Genomic DNA, 17,023 nt, shown 5'->3' with positions numbered 1-17,023 from the left:
GTAGTGGTTTTCAAACACCAGATGTAACTTTTGTTTTCTGAAATCCTGTTTTTAACTGGCCGCATGGTCATGCCCACAAACTTTATCAAAAAGGGCAAATCAGTAATTTAATACACTGGGATGTATTGCAATTGGTGTGGGTGCTCATCCTTGAAGGAAAAGAATCAGTTAATGTTATCTCTTTGGTCTGTTTGGTTTGAGGGCATGCTACACAAGAACCACAAGGATAGTGGCCTTGTACAGGAGGGAGATTCCATAAGGTTCTTTGCGTGTTGGCATTAGTTGGTTTAGGTTGTGTATGTACGAGCATATCTTTTAAGTTGCTTGTGCGTTTAAACGCAAACCTTGGTCTGGGGGTATCTAGAGATCCTGTGTTAAGGATATTCCAGTATTTATTTATGGTTTTCTTCAGTTGGTTGGAACCTGATGTAAATGAAGTCACACATGTTAAAACATTACTAAGTTCTTTCTGTTTCACCTCTAGCAAGGCCTTTCTGTTGTTATTCCTTGCTCTTTTTAATGATTTCTTGACTTGCTGTGGAGGATAATGTCTCTCGATAATGTTTTTCGCTAGAGACTCTGCCTCAGTTTTATAGTCTTTGACAGCACTGCAGTTTCTCCTAATCCGGAGGAATTGCCCAAAAGGCAAATTGTCCTTCAATGCCCCTGGGTGGTGGCTATGGTATGACAGCAAACTGTTTCTATCAGTAGGTTTTTTTGTAGAAGGAAGTTTGAAGGTGACCCCTTTGAATGCTGATCCTGAGGTCCAAAAATGGTATACTAGTAGCTGAGATAGATCTTGTGAACTTGAGGTATTCATTCTTTGTGTTGACCCATTTGCAACTTTTTCGCAAGTGTTAAGGTTGCCCTTTCAAAAGACCAATATATCGTCGATATATCTTTTCCACAAGCTCAAGTGTTTCAAATAGGGGTTACTCTGGTGGTAGATAATCTCCTCCTCAAATGCCGCCATGTAGAGGTAGACTACGCTGGGAGCGAAGGTACTACCCATCGAAGTTCCTTGGGCCTGATGGAAAAGTCGGTCTTAAACTCCAAAAAAAATTCAGTCAATGCTAGATTAGCGTATTGCATGATCAGGGCAATTTGTAGCTGACTTCCACTCAACCTGATTCTAAGCTGTTTCTATGACAGTGAGTATGTTGGTATAGAGCTGTTCTAAATCCAATGTTAACAGTAGGTCAATGTCTCATGTGTCTCCTATCTCTCCCATTATGTGAAGTATACCTGTTGTATCCCTCACATATGACGGAGTCTGTTTCACCAGAGGTTGGAGGAAGTGATCACAAAAAATAGAAAGGGGTTCAAGGATGGAACCTATTCCTGAAACAATTGGTCTCCCTGGGATGGCTGCGTGGTTCCTTGGTTACCAGGAACTCCGCTTCTCTCTTGCTCAACCGTCCATTGTTTTCTGCCTCAAAAACCATAGTAGCTATCTCGGTGGTCAATCTAGTTGTTGGATTCATTGTGCTAGGGGTGTAGAATTTCTTGTTGTTCAATTGGCGATGGCATTCCTGTTCATAATCCGCGGTGGATTGTACGACCGTTGCCCTACCTTTGTCTTCCTGTTTAATAGTGATGCTGGTGTCATCAGCAAGGGACTTAGCCACTAGTCTTTCGTCTTTAGACAAGTTGTTATAGGAGGGTTCACAGGTCATAGTTTGAAGTTCTTTAAGAACAGCTTGTTCAAAAGTAAGAACTTCCATGGGTACCATGCTGCTGTTGGGGGAAAAGGTCGATGGATATCTTAACCCTGAATCTTGTTGGATAGGAGCGGGTTTGTTTTAAAAAAATGCCCTCAGACGGATATGTCTGAAGAAGTTCTGTACCTCACTGAGATCTCTGAATCTATCGATTTTTGGAGTGGGGACAAAACCCAGCCCCTTCTCAAGGACCCTTGTTTCAGTCTCAGACAGCACACAGTGTGACAGATTGACCAAGCCAAGCCTCGTGCAACCCTGAGGGTGGATATTCCCATGGGTGGGTATGGTCTACTTCAGCAGGCTTCAGGTTGACGGGGACACAGAAGGTTCCTGTGTGGCTAGCCTCGTTAAACTCCGGTTGTCTGGAGTGTTGGGATCCACTCTGGTGGTGTGATGCTCCTTTGACGTCCTTGGTGATAATGCACCTGGATGACGATCAGTTGGGCAACAGGCTGCGATTTCCTGCCTTGGGTGACCATGTGGAGTGAGGAGGACTAGAGGGACTTCATGGTCACTTGCCTTTGTCTTCCAGCAGTTGCACTTGCCAGGCGTGGTGCTATCGATACCATCCAGCTGGTGAGAGGACGGTCGAACTGTGAAGCATGGGTCCTGGATGCAGATCCAGCACGAGTCCTCTGTCCAGTTGCTCTTCTCCCCTTTCATCTTGCACACCTGTGGTTGTTGTCTGCCCTGTGGCATTGTGCCACTGTTCTTTCTTTCTTTGCGGGGTGGCGTCCTGCCACTCTCTTTTCCTCTTTCCGACCAGGTCCTCACTTGGATGTGGCATCCTGCCACATAGAAATGTTTGCACCACATATACATCTCGCTGGTCGTGTCCAGTTCTTGGGATGGTCTTCACTTTTCTGCGGACCTGTCGCAGATCTGTCCTGTCAGTGGGACTTGGTTCTTCCTCATGGGGACCTTTTATGGGCACCATCCCCTCCTCAGGTATTTCGCAGTGCTCCTCATCTCTTTACTCAAGGGCGTCGTGCTTTTACTTCAAGGTTGTGCCATCGGCGCACTTGATGCTGCCTCCCTTGGGGCATGCTTGGCGGAGTTGGTTACTTCGAGTGATGTGCTCAATGCTGGCGATGTGACTGTGGCATCTGACCACATGTCGCCTGAAGTCGGAGCACATGTTGCCGTGGCGGCTTACCAGGTGGAGTGTGTGACTCTTCTCTTGCCTGTTTTATGCCTCTGTGGACTCCGTCTTGAGGCAGTGTGATGGAGGACACTCTGCTGCCTTCGGCCCACTGCGGGGTTTCGCTGGGATGGTGGAGATGTAGAGGATCTCCCTGCGGTCTACAGCATTGCTTTTCTCTGACTCTCTCTTCGGGTGTGGTTCTTCTTTCTTGTGTGACCTCTTCTCTCTGGCCAGCACGTAGTGCGCCTTCATAGGGAAAGCAGATCTCTGGCTGCCAGTAGTGGCAGTAGAATTTGCGGGCTTTTACAATCTTAGGTGATGCACTATTACTTCCTGTGGAGGCGGGGCAACTTTGCTGACATTGTGGGCTATGCTGATCATTTTCTTCTTGGGTGTTGACTTTTCTTAAACTTCGCTGCTTTGACTTTCTGCTGCGTTTAGTGTCACCCACCACAGGGGGTGTGCTGCACTCTCTGTTATTAGTCTTTTGGCTTTGGTTGCTTGGGTTGGGGCTTGCAGTCTTGGCATTTGCTGTACATCTGGCAGCTCTGTTATTGTAGGCACTTGGAGCACAGGGCATTGCAGGCTCTTAGGGCGCAGGGGCTCTGTCCACCAGCAGCCTCAAATGCAGGTTGTACTGAAGGGACGTCTCGCTGTTTTACTCTTTCTGGGTCAAGGATGTCCTGTGTGTCACATTGCGCATCACTTCCTCAGTGCTGAGGGAAGTTTCATTGGAAATTAGTTGACATGAGTTTGTCATAGAATAACCACAAATAGTGGTAACACAGTGAAGCTTCGTAAGAAGGTGTCTTCCCTTAACGCAAACCAAAACAGTGAGGGAACATTTTCACTCACACAGGTGAAACACTAATGTCGTAGAGTCCACCACTCAGGGTAGGTGGGGAAGATGGCGGCCGGTCGATAGGCTCGGTCGGGAGCTCCGTGCCTGAGTTCTGCAGGATGGCGCTACAGAGAGGTGCTGCTACGTCCGACAGTCCTAACCGATAGTTCTAAAAAATCCTAAGATCGTGGGGCGCACCGTGGAGTCCGAGGAATTCAAAGGACGTATTAACCACCCTTTGCCTTCTTTCTACCGATGCTCGCGCTTTCGCATTTTTACACATGCCTTTGAATTACGGGCAGGCACTATAGCCCATTAATTATCGAGGGAGTCCTGCATTTTACTGAAATACTCACCGGGGCTCGGGTCCAGCGTGATGGTAGCCTTCTCCGGCGTCTTGTTTGAGGTTGCCGACATCAAGGAAGTACTGGAGCAAAGTCCCCGATCACTACAGCGGGGACCTCTCATCCATGAATCGGCATTCCGTCCAAACACTGGTTGGTGGGAGGCGGCGTTGCGGCTCGACAAAACTGTAGGAGAACATCAAGCCGGATCTCGGTGTTCTTTAGAGGTAAGGCGGGGGAATTGAGGTACAGTACAATTTAGTTCGGCAGTATGGGGAATGTAAAGATTTAAAAGCCTGCCTGGGAAGTCGGTCTGATATGGAATTGTTCCAGCACCAAAACGGGGTGTAGTTAGCAGATTCTCTCATTAATTCAAAAATTCTGAGCAGGTTAATCAATTCGAGAGAACTTAACTTGACTGACCCGGTAGAAGGTTCGCTAGACGCACCAGAAAGGGAACTTCGCCCTCATTTTTGTCCCATACCTCACCAACATATAAATACTACACGAAGGCCTTTTGTAGTAAAAGTGGAGGGGGAAAAGAAAGTACAGATAGTACAGCCTCTCCATCAACCAACTCAATAGACCTGCCTTTGGACAAAATCAGTGAACAGGAAACAAGAATAACTGCACTTAAGGTGGATAAGGGAATTGCAGCTGACCCTGAACTGAGGTCCTCATACTGCTTAAGGAGCAGGCAGTTCCTTAAAACAACTTTCCCCCTGTGGCTAAACAACCCGTCATTCCACGAATCACAAAAAGAGTTTCACGAAAATCGCTGAAATTGCAAGTAGGCAAACCTTTTAACAAAAAGGGGCTTGGTGAAGATAAATTGAAAGTAGGCAAAGGGGGAAAAGCCGCCAAAATAAAAATCACTCCCTCGTTAAGGTCATATTTTAAAGTGCAAGAGAGGGCTCAAAATAAATTCATCATGGAAAGCTCCGCTCCTCCAGTGATAGTAGAAGCACCAACGGTTGTCATAACTAATGCCCCCGCAGAGGTCCTTACAAGGGAGCCAACAGAGCAGCTACTGCTACAGGAAGGGTCAAAGTCCCCGGTACTAAATCAGACCACAATCCAGAGCTCACCCTCTAGTCATAACTCGAGTCAGGCTCAAGGCTCACTTAAGGACCCCACGAGAATCGCACCTAATAGTCCTTTAAAAAGTCCTCCTACTCCCACTAATTCTACTAGTCCTATCAAGCTGCAGAGTGACTCACGAAGCAGTACAGATGTTATGTTGGAGAAAATGCTCGATGAGATGAGGTCCAGGTTTAAAATATCAGAAGATAATCAAAACAAATTTCACGAAAGATTTGAATCCTTGGACTCCAAATTAATAGCTCTAAATGATAGAATCTCTTCAGTGGAAGCAGAAGTTGAGGGTCTGACTAGGAAAGTAAAGCAATTTGAGAAGAACATTAGAATCCAAAGGCAAAGGACAAGAGCATAGATGAAAAGCTGGAAGCTTTAGAAAATCAGTCCAGAAGGTGCAATCTCAGATTTCTTAATGTTCCAGAAGGGCAAGAAGGGTCGGATATAAAGAAATTCATAATAACACTCATAGAGGAGCATTTTCCATGGAGCAAAACCCTTGGTTTGGAAGATGACATTCAAAGGGTTCACCGGGACCCTTTTGGAAAGCCCAAAGATAGGAAAAATCCAAGAAAAATTCTAATACATTTTAGAACTTATACTCTCAAAGAGAGAATTCTGGGCGAGGCTCTGAAAAGTGGAGTTTATAGAAAGGATGACTGGTCTATTAGGATTCGATCCGAAATTGCGAAAGTGACTCAAGACAGGCAATGGTAACTGGGGCAAAAAATGCCCGAATTGAAAGCGCTCGGAGCAACTGTCCAAATGAAGTTCCCGGCCTCACCTAGGATTATGTGGAGGAATAGGATGCACAACATCAGAGATCCTCAGGAAGTCGATACACTTTTAGAACAGATGCGTGACCAGATCCAAATACACCCACATTCCTAGCACAAATGTAATCACTAGTGATAAAAACGGCAACAGTAGCAATAGCAGCAGCATTCTCATAGCATTCACATAGAATTTTAATCACCCAGGACTCGAAGTGGGCTAACATTAAGGCCCAAAGGAAAGGGCGGCTTCCCCAGGGAGGGAGAGTGCATTCCCGTGCCTTCCTTTTTCTTCTTTTTTTGTTTATTTTGCACATTCACATTCGGTTTAATGTATACACTAGAGGGAAAAAGGGGGCACACGGGAGAAGGGAGCAAAGTAGGGAAAAATACAAAAAAAAATCCTCAGCAAAATGTAGATTCCGAAGGAAAGGGGGTAATCAGGGCCCGGTATAATTGGCGAAAATTGGCTAAAACCAGGAAGAGATGGAAAGAAATTTTTAAAATATAAAAATAACTTCCTGGAATGTTAATGGGCTAAGAACCAAGAGCAGGTGACGGAAAATCTTTGAATACTTGAAATCTATTGTTAGCGAGAATCTAATTTTGCAGGAAACACACCTATTAAAAAAAGAGTGGGAAGAGATAGTGAAAACTCTCTACTGGGTTGATTCCTACATATGCACCAAACAAGAATGTGTTATAAAAGGTGTAGCCATCCTGTTTAAAAAATCTCTAAAAGCAAGAATAACCTTGTCTGATTCAGACTCAAAGGGGAGATGGGCTATAGCCAATGTTAGCATACTTAGTGATGCATTTACTGTGGTAGGATACTATGGACCAAATACAGATGATCCCACCCCACTCCAATCGTTATACTCCCAATTGATTTCGGCAACATCTCCAGTGATTTTGGGCGGAGATTTTAATATTATTTTAGACCCAAAAGTAGATCGGTACCCTAGAGGTAATCAGGCAAGTTTGCCAAAAATGAGAGAGTGGTTGGGAGTGTATAAAAGGGACCTAAGCCTTATCGATATATGGAAAGAGAAGGGGGCTAAACAAGAAAAATTTACCTTTAAAAATAGGAAGCTTGGTATACAATCTAGAATCGATTCTTTTTTAATAGATCAAGGGTTACTAGAGAATACTCAAAATGTATCTCACCTTCCTGCCCATCTCTCGATCACTCTGCCGTCCAAATTACATTAAGAATAAAAGATGTCTTAATGACACCGAGATGGACACTGAACCGTTCAGCCCTCCTAGATCCCATAATTATTGACCAACTCAAACAAGAGACTGAACTATATTTTAAGAAAAATAACGGGAGTGCCACATCTCAAACGGTATGGGAGGCATATAAAGCAGTAATATGGGGCAAGATCTGTGGACTGACTATACATAAATCAAGGGAACTTAAAAAAGAAATCCAGAAAATAGAAGATAACATAAAAACACTGGATCCGCAGATATCCTCAGATATTACATCCCTGAGATGTCAAGATCTAGAAAGGGAAAGGCTCAATCTAAAGGAAAGCTTATCGACGATACTAGAGGTTAAAATTAGAGAGAGATGGGAGTGTAGTAAGTTCGCTCATTATGAATATGGAGAAGGCTGTGGGAAAATGCTCGCCTGGAAGATCAAAACAGATCAAGCGAGAAACAAAATTGGCACTATAGACCCAATAGACAGTTCCCAAAATGGTTCTGAGGAGGCGGTAATAAGAGAGGAATTCTCAGCCTTCTTTTCAAAATTATATACGGAGGATTGCAACCCGAAAGTTGAAGAAATAATAACATTTCTAGATGTACAAAATATTCCCACCCTATCCTCTGAAGAGAAAGATACCCTAAACAGTGAAATAACAACAGATGAGGTAGAAGGAGTTATAAAAAACGTAAAAAGAGGTAAGGCGGCTGGTCTGGATGCCCTCCCAAATGACTTCTATATGAAATTAAAAGAGACATTGGTCCCTCATTTAACAGCTCTTTTCAGTAAAATTTTTTTGAACGACGGTAAAAACGCAGAGACTTGGAATGATGCAACCATGTCCATTCTTTTAAAACCGGGTAAAAATCCAAAAAAGTGCGAGTCCTACCGCCCAATATGTATATTAAACTGTGATTATAAGATCTTCACCCAAATCATGGCCAAAAGACTGGGGAAAATCGCGGCAGGAAGACACCTTCAAGACCTCACTCATGAGTTGATCGGTGCAATAGATATTGCCACCACTGAGAAAATTCCTCTATCAATAATTACAATAGACGCTGCTAAAGCGTTCAATAGAGTTTCCTGGAGGTACTTAAGGGAGGTCCTAAAGAAATTTTATCTAGGGGAAAACATTCTAAAAATGGTAGAAAACATCTATAACTCTCCTAAAGCCAAAATATTAATCAATGGCAATTTAACAGATAACATTCAGATAGGAAGAGGAGCTCGCCAGGGCTGTCCCCTCTCTCCCCTGCTCTTTAATTTCTATATTGAGCCGGTGGCAGAATGTCTTAGGAATCTCCCTACAATCTCCCCCATTCAATATCGAGGGTGGCATAAAAAAGTAGCTCTCTATGCCGACGACCTAATGATCTTTACATCAGATTTAAAAGAGTCTCTTAAAGCAACAGAGGAAACTTTGATTGGTTTTGGGAAATTATCTGGTTACTAGATAAATCAAACTAAAACTGAAACCATGAGCTGGAATGAGGAATTTATATCCCCTTTTTGGCAAGAAAAAATAAGATATTTGGGTATTGATCTCGTAAAGGACCTTGACAAAATAACCCACACTAACACTCAGAGAATAGAAATTGAGGTAAAAAAGCTGTTGAAGGTATGGAGTGGGCTACCATTAACATTCTTGGGTAAATCGAATATTATAAAAATGGCAATGTTGCCGAAATTCACTTTCATCTTTAGCTCTATCCCGCTGGAGTTTAAAAGAGAAAGATTTAGGGAGATTTATCTAGTTTTATTTGGTCCTCAAAAAGACCAAGAATCGCCTGGCATAAAATAAGGAGGAAAAAGGAGCAGGGAGGTCTGGCTAGTCCAGACCTCTTAGAATACTGTAGGGCCTTCCAATTCAAATCCAGTAGGACATTGCTGGGCCCTTACGAAACCTACCCTATATTTCTCCAGAAATTAACAAATAACACTAGCCATTTTTTGCACAAATTCGGTCACCCGAAATTAAAAAAAAAATTCAACTGAAGACCTTGAAGTCAGCCGCTAGGTTGTGGTATTGTATTATATCCACACTGGACATTCCCCTCTTTAGCGATAAGGCCCCGATCTGGGACTCCCAGACTATACCAGACTGCCTTAAGGATAGCTTAGCGATACCTTTAAAATCGGCAGGATTACTAGAATGGGGGCAACTCTTATCTCAGAACAAGCTTCTTGATTGGGAAATACTATCAGAATATACGAACTCCACACTATCGAAATTTAAATACTACCAACTGTTGAGCTGGACTAAGTCATACAAAGAGACCAGAAAAGGTAACACCCCCTTGAAGTAAAGATGTTGGTCAAGAACCCGTTCCCGAAAGAAGTATCTTTCTGGTACTGGGCCTTAATTTCAGCTGGGGAGGAGGACTTCCGGATTCCGGAGAGTACCTGGGGGAAAGATCTGCCGACGCTGGATACGAATAATATATGGCAAGTATCTATGAGCAAATGCTGGTCGATTGTAACTTCTGCCGCTCTTAAAGGAAATCATTTACTCACCATCCATAGAGCCTACTGGACTCCGAAAAGACTATCCAAATTGAATGGGTCCACAGTAAGGAGCTGCCTAAAATGTGGATTACAGAAGGCTGATGACTTGCACATGTTCAGGCAGTGTCCCAGTCTCAATGGTTTCTGGAAGGATTTGGGAATCAACTTAAAAGGGGTAATGGGAAAACAACTAACTGTAAGTATGGACCTAGTTATTTTTGGGGTTACAGGCATAAATGCACTAAGAACAATAACTAAAGCCCAGGAAAACCTAATGTTTATGTTGATCCTCCTGGCAAGGAGGGAGGCCTGCATAAACTGGATAAGTCCAGCACCACCAACTCACAGTGACTGGTTAGCGTCAGTCCTTAAAGTACATACCTTGGACAGAAAAAAGAAATTATTTTCTAAGAAATTTAAATTCTGGGAATTATGGGAAGAGTTTCATAAGGTTTGATTTGATTTAAGTTATAATTTGGGCTTGTAAATGTCTTAGTATACATCTGTTTGGGCTTTCCTTCGCCAAGTCCAATGATTACGCCAATGCAACAACACCAGATGAAGGCTCTTAAGAGTGGACATAATGGCTAGCTAACCCTCAACCGAAAAAAAGAGTCCTTCTTCTTAAAAGTGTATGGAAGTAAAGGGCTCTTTTTCTCCGAAATACCGAAAGGTCGTGGCCCAGATCCACGAACAAACAAAGAAAGGTTCGAGTAAGAGAAAGGACCCTGATAATCTCCAAACTTTAACCTGTTGCGTAATGAGGACTAAATAAAAAAATAAAAAAAGACATGAGTTTGTCGGTTTCCCTCACTGTTTGGATTGTGTGGGTGAAAGGTAGGAGAAGACACCTTCTTACGAAGCTTCTCTGTGTGTACCTTGACATGAGTTTTTCACCTGTGTGGGTGAAGATTGTCCCTGTTTCGACTGTGTTAAGAAATGGAGAAGACATCTTCCTATGAGTTTGAAGCTTTTCTGGGTTTACCTTGATATGAGTCTTACGAGATGTCTCTGGTTATACATTTGAAATGTTTAACTTGAACATTCTAGTATTGTCTAAGCCTGGTGCTTTTCTTGATTTTGATTTTTGGTGTGTGAATTTGTTGGCTTAATGAATTGTCATGCATTTCATTTATTTGATATGTTCCTTGATTCATTTGCTCAATGCCTTTCCATGCATCTTCTATAGTCTAATGTTTTTTCTAATTTGATTACCTTATGTACTTTCAATTGCTTTTATTGTGTTTTGGTTTCCTTAGGAAGGGGGATGTGTTATGATGTACCGTTTGCCTTTCCCCTTTGCCTATGTATCACTTCCCTACTGCTCAGCCAGAATGAGTGTTGGTGTGCTTGGATATGTCTGGAATGTTGGATGGTTGATGATATTGTGGAATGCATGGGTGCCTGGTGAGGTTGGAAGTGTCAGTTGGTGTGAGAAGGCTGATCAGCAGGGAGGCTGCCCCCGGTGGGGCATCACCTGGACTTTACATCTTCTAGTAACTTATCTGATGCTGTTACATTATGAATACATCTACAATATACTTTTACATCACCTGGCTACTTAAGATCTTTTATTTACAACAAACTGCCTCCTTGGGTGGCAGCAGAGCTTTATCGGTGTTCCAATCCTCCTCTGTGCACTTTGAAAAAGCTTCCTGCATCAAAAGGGCAGTTCGCTCTTCTCTTCGTAAGGGGACTGGCATGATTAGGGAGATCGGCTGATGGACACCTCTGTAGATAGGGTGGACTTTAAGGCAGGGATGTGCTGCTCAGCATGGTAGGGCAATGCTTTGTGGGCTGTGATTGTGCTGGCAGAAGAGTGCCCCTTCATTGTTGTGTGCTTTCGAATAGTCTGCAGCACCTCTGTATGCGTTCTGTGTTTGTCTGGCCGAATCAGCTCAGTTCATTGCACGCACTGCATTGCTTACTGGATACAGCCGCGGGCAGACCCGCTGACACCTCATCTGTGGGGGGATGCTCTGCGGCATAGGGAGCTCACTGGTCATTATCTGCGGCCACGTTGGCAGCAGGGAAGTCTTGAAGGCTGCGCTCCTCTCACATTGCAGCTGTCTTTTCTCCCTCTTTCCTCATCATTGGGGGAGTCCAGGAGCAGCACAGCATTGATAGTGCCGGTTCTTCCCTCATGCGGTAGCAGGCTCAGTCTCGACTTGTTGCAGGGAGAGTGGTTCCAGTGGGTACGTTGGCTGCTTTACTGAAAAAGCAGTTGCTTCGCCCATGCAGACTTTTCAGATGAAAACATTGGGCCTCTCTCCACGGTGGATGACAGCGGGGGCAGGAGCATGTGGGTGGCTACAGAGTCCTTACCGCTGGACACCAAAGTGCAGGCTGGGTTCCGTCTTCTTTCTGCTCCAACCTCCCTTAGTCGTGCTGGCAGTAGGTTCCTTAAACTGAGGCTACACTTCTTCTCGCGGTGAAGCACCGAACAGTTGACAGCTCAGGCGGGGGATCGACACACAGTGACTGCGGTACTCGAACCGGCCCAGGGCACGTGTACCCAGCCCCTTTTATTTGCAGGTTCATCTGACTGGTGACGCCTGTGATGGGTGGGTGTTAGTGTGTGTTTAACAGGGTGAAACACTAGAACGTGTCCTGCCGGACACTACACACACCATCAATGAAAGATTTCACTGATTACTCCCTTGAGGTTTGTAAGGGACCCAGTCGGGGGGAAGGTAATTACAATTTTAAAAAGCGCACCTTCCTCTGCTCAACTTCTCTGCACTCTGAATCACGGCCGCCGAATCAGCTACTGCTGCTGCTCCTTGCCTCGCATGCAGCCTACATGTATAAAAGGGAGAGTTTGCACGACTGCTTTGGTCAGCCCCAGGCCAGCCAAAGCAGTAAGGGACCACAACAGTGGGCAAACCACTCCCACCTGCCCTCAAGCAGGACCGCCAACGCACATCCAGGCACTTATGCTTACCATTTTATGTTCCTGCTTCTCGTACTGAAAGGAAGAAGTGTGGTGACGCCCCCACGCCCCATGGAAGAGCCATCCCATCTATACTCACTGGTGTTGCTCGCTCCATGATACCTTATAGTAGTCACAAGCAACTGGATACAAGCTATTCCTGCAGGACAACCAGCAGCACACTACTGGTTAGTGCATGTTGTACTCTGACAAAGTGGCAATATGGTGGAACTGAGTTCACAAATCTGGGTAGTGTATATGTAATCCCAAAGTAGAAATACATATCCAGTACCCACACTAAAAATATACCCTGACAAGTAGGTATGTTCATTCTCCTCATCATAGTTTTATGGTTTTCCGTGTATGAGTATCCTCATTTACATGATGTCCTTGCACAGAAAGGCAGCCAGTCTCCCTAAATACAGCAACCATTTCTTGCAACGTGAGCCTGGTTTGATATTCGTGACAGTTCGTACTCTGTTTATTTCATTCACCTTTCTTTACTTCCTTGGTTGTTTCATTTTAGTCATCTAGCTTGCTTTCCTTTTTCTTTGTTAGTGGTTCCTGTCGTCTTACCATCTTGTAAATCAATGTGTCTCCTTGCCCAGGCCTTCTCTCTGCTGGTGCAGTGTAATCATTCCATCTACCGCTCCTGTGCAGCGTCTGTGCTACGTGTGGGCTAGTTACAGCATTCCTCTCAGTTTGTTTGCACAGGGTGAAGTCCTTTATGTTTCTAATTCGGCCCTGAGAGGTTGTGCCTCCGAAACCCACTGTGGGATTTACAAACACCAGCCTGCAGACTTGCATGGCTCTCTCGTTCCTTTGACCTTTCCCCCCATTGCCTGGGTTTCGCTGACATCCTTGTCACAGTGCAGGGGTGAAGTTAACCCCTAGGGAAAGAGGGACTAGCCTCACTATCCACACTCTCACACTGTGCTCATGACAGCTGGCACCCCAAACCTTTAAATAGTAGCAAAAAAACGTTGCTTCATATATAGGATGTATGTCTTTATTCTAGTAGTGTATCTGACCTATGCGTTAACACAGATTTATCTACTGCAATGTACCAGAATGGTGTGACTCATGTAGCCTCTTCTTCCTCTCCCTGAAACTCAAGAGTTCGAGCTAGTTTCCTCTCAGTTTCAAATTGGGAATTGTGATGTAAGCCAGCATCTGCTCTACAGAAAATGTCATTTGGAGAACAACGGAAGAAGGAAAGAACATGGGGGCATATTATCAAGAACGGCGTTAAAATTATCGCCGGTTTAGCGGCAGAGAACTGCCACTAAAGAGGCGATAATGGGTCTGATAATATGCCCTGGAAAATTCGAATCGTAGCCCATGTTCATACCAGAACATGGACTTCTATTCGAATTCTCAAGGGCATATTATCAAGCCCATTATTGGCAGTTTTCTGCCGCTAGACCGGCGATAATTTTTAACGCCGTTTTTGATAATATGCCCCATGGTCTATATGAAATTTGAGAACGAGATAGACGCTTAACACAAGATTTAAAAAAATAATGCACTGTGATCCTTCTAGAGCCTCAATATCATATTTCTCACTATTTCCTCTCATGAATACTGAATTGTCAAAAAACACCTGAATGTCTCTTTCCTCAAGCATTATTAATCATGGCACATTCTGCAGTATTGAATACCTTACTATGATAGCCTCAATTTTAAGATAAAGCAATGCGGTATGTTTTGTAGGGGCTACTAGGATGACTTTATTTTGGTAGATTTACTTGAACATACCTACATAGGTATTATCATATATCATCCTTTCCCCCCAGGATAAGAATAGGAAATAATTTTCCATTGTGAGTCATTACATCTGGAGCACCTTTACATTTAATGTTTACTTGTAAATGTTATACATTGCATGAATCCTTTTCTATTAAGGAACAAGGTGACACTCAAGGGATGCGGAAGCAACACACATTGGTAAATGCATTAGGTTTCGCCTATGTGATGAATAATAAGCTGCTTTTTGTTGCAAGTTGTAGCTTGCTGAGAAGCTGTACAATATAAGTTACAGAAAGTCTGGTAAAGTGTTCTGACTTGTGTACAAAAAGACAATAGGCTATGCTGTTACGAATGGTATAGTACAGGTTAGTAATAGCACATTTTGAAAAATAAAAGAGGGACATAATAGAATTAATTGATGTAATAGCATTATGTGTTTAAAGGAGTTCTGCCAATTTTTAGGGCTTAGTGCCAGTGCACCTCCTGCACCATACAAATCATGCCCTTAGTGCCCCTAGTGCCTTCAAGATAACTGCATTTGTGACTGCCTGTTTAGTAGTAAAATATAGCAATATTTAGTGTTTAGAGGAGTTATGACAACTATTGGCTCCAGTGCTACTGCACCTGCTGCACAATTCAAATTATGACACTATTGCCTATAAGGTAACTGCACTTGGGACTGCCTGTTTAGTAGTTAATTATTGCAATATTTGAAGTGCAGAGGGGTTCCTAGTGCTTTAGTCCCTGGGGTCACTGCACCTGCTGCACCATTGAAATCATGACCCAAGTTCCTGCAAGGGGACTGCACTTGTGACTGCCTGGCTATTAGTAAAATATAGCAATAGTTGGTGTTTAGTGGAGTTATAACAACTTTTGGCCCAGGTGTAAATGGACTTGCTGCACACTTTAACTCAAATCTCTTGTAACTGCTAGGCAACTGCAATTGTGACTGCCTGTATAGTAGTAAACTCAATTCAATAATGCCTACAAAGTGCAAAGAAAGGTGCTAAGGCATGAATAGGAAATGGCATTGATTCTCTAGGCTAAAGCATCTGCTTTACACAACAAAGTAATACAAAAGCGAGCATTCCAGCATGAGAAGCCACCTTTGTCATGACTCTGCAACAACGAGTTCCGGAGTCATTTAAGCCGAACAACAACTTGCCCGAACAATGACTCAGCCTTAACCACACATGTGCGTGGTTAAGGCTGATTCAGTCTAGTGTTATTGCAGGGTGAAGTTCGGAGGAGCATCACAAAGGGACAGGTAAGAGGGGTTTGTAGTAGTTCCGGGGCACGAGTGACAGGTTCCGGGGCACGAGTGACAGAGTCAGAGAGCAGAAGCAGAAGCGGCAGGTCGAGGAAAGCTGCAAGCAAAGCTCTGTCATTGTCTCGATAACGGGTGGAGGGAGAGACACAGTGGGAGACGCGACGGGGCGAAAGATTGACTGCAGGAAAACGACAAGACCTGCAAAAGACTGCAAAAAAAGCAGGATTGGAAAGTGTAAAGTGTAAAAGTGAGGCAAAAGAATCAAATAATAACTTTTTCAAGACGGAGTGTGTTTGGGTATTGGAAAACCTTCACTGCAAAGTTAAACAAATAAACTTACGTTATAATACAGGCTACAACTTTAGCAGTGTTAATAGTCAGCTCTATCAATATCTCCTGCTCTGTCAGACATATAAACATTTTCAACCTTGCCAAGTCACAAACATAAATATAAATATAAATATAAAAGAGAAAAACTCAGCAAACAATCGGCATATGAGTAAAATAACAGAATCAATACAGGAGGAAAAAGAGGAGAAAACGCCTCAAGATTCAAAAAATCAAACTAAACCCAAATTCGAAGCAGAACTCCAGCTCAACACAGCGAAATCCTCTTACAGTTTGCGGAATAGAAAGTTTCTAAGTCAGGAGCAGTTCCCGAAAGGCATCACCCCAAGAGTGAGCAGAAAAAAACAAAAAACCTCACTTAAAGGCTGCCTAAGGAATAATTCAGAGAAGGGAGAAAACAACTTGGAGTCTACTCAGAAATCTAAAGTAAAAATAAAAGTTACTCCCTCTCTTAGGTCCTATTTTAAAATCCAGCAGCAAGAACAGAGTTCGGAATTTTTCAGCTCCTCAGAAACACAAAAAATATCGGAAGTTTTGGAAAGTGAGAAAGAGGAGATAACAACCAAACTTACAACCAAACTACCGGATATTTATTCCTTAAGAAAAGAGAAACAGCGAGCAGCTCCTATTCTAGCCGGAAAATCGAGTACAGGTGGCGTAAAGAAAGGGAGAAAACCCCGATCTAAGAAAAAGAACTTGGTAGAGAATATGAGTTTGGAAGAAATCTGGAAAATTAAAGAAAGCGGTTCAGAAGAGGTAACTCATATGGCGGAGGGGGGCACAGATTTCTCTGCTGCAGCAGCAGCAAATACAACTGCAAACATAACTGCAGAGGTCCAAGATAAGGAGGATGATGACTCTAGGTCTGTAGAGTTTTGCAAGGATATAACAAAAACCCATACAGATGAACTTCTTGAAAAAATATGGGTAGAAATGAAAGAGAAATTCTCTATCTCCGAATCGAAACAAAACAAAATACAGGAGGTTTGCGAGAAATTGGACAGCAAGTTGAACGCGCTAGGTGACAGAGTAACAGCGGTAGAAAATGAAGTTTCCAGCTTGGACAAAAGGGTGGAGAAAAACAG

Source organism: Lissotriton helveticus, chromosome 7 (genome assembly GCF_964261635.1).
Source record: "Lissotriton helveticus chromosome 7, aLisHel1.1, whole genome shotgun sequence".
In the NCBI taxonomy this organism is placed as follows: domain Eukaryota; kingdom Metazoa; phylum Chordata; class Amphibia; order Caudata; family Salamandridae; genus Lissotriton; species Lissotriton helveticus.
This window is presented reverse-complemented; position numbering follows the sequence as displayed.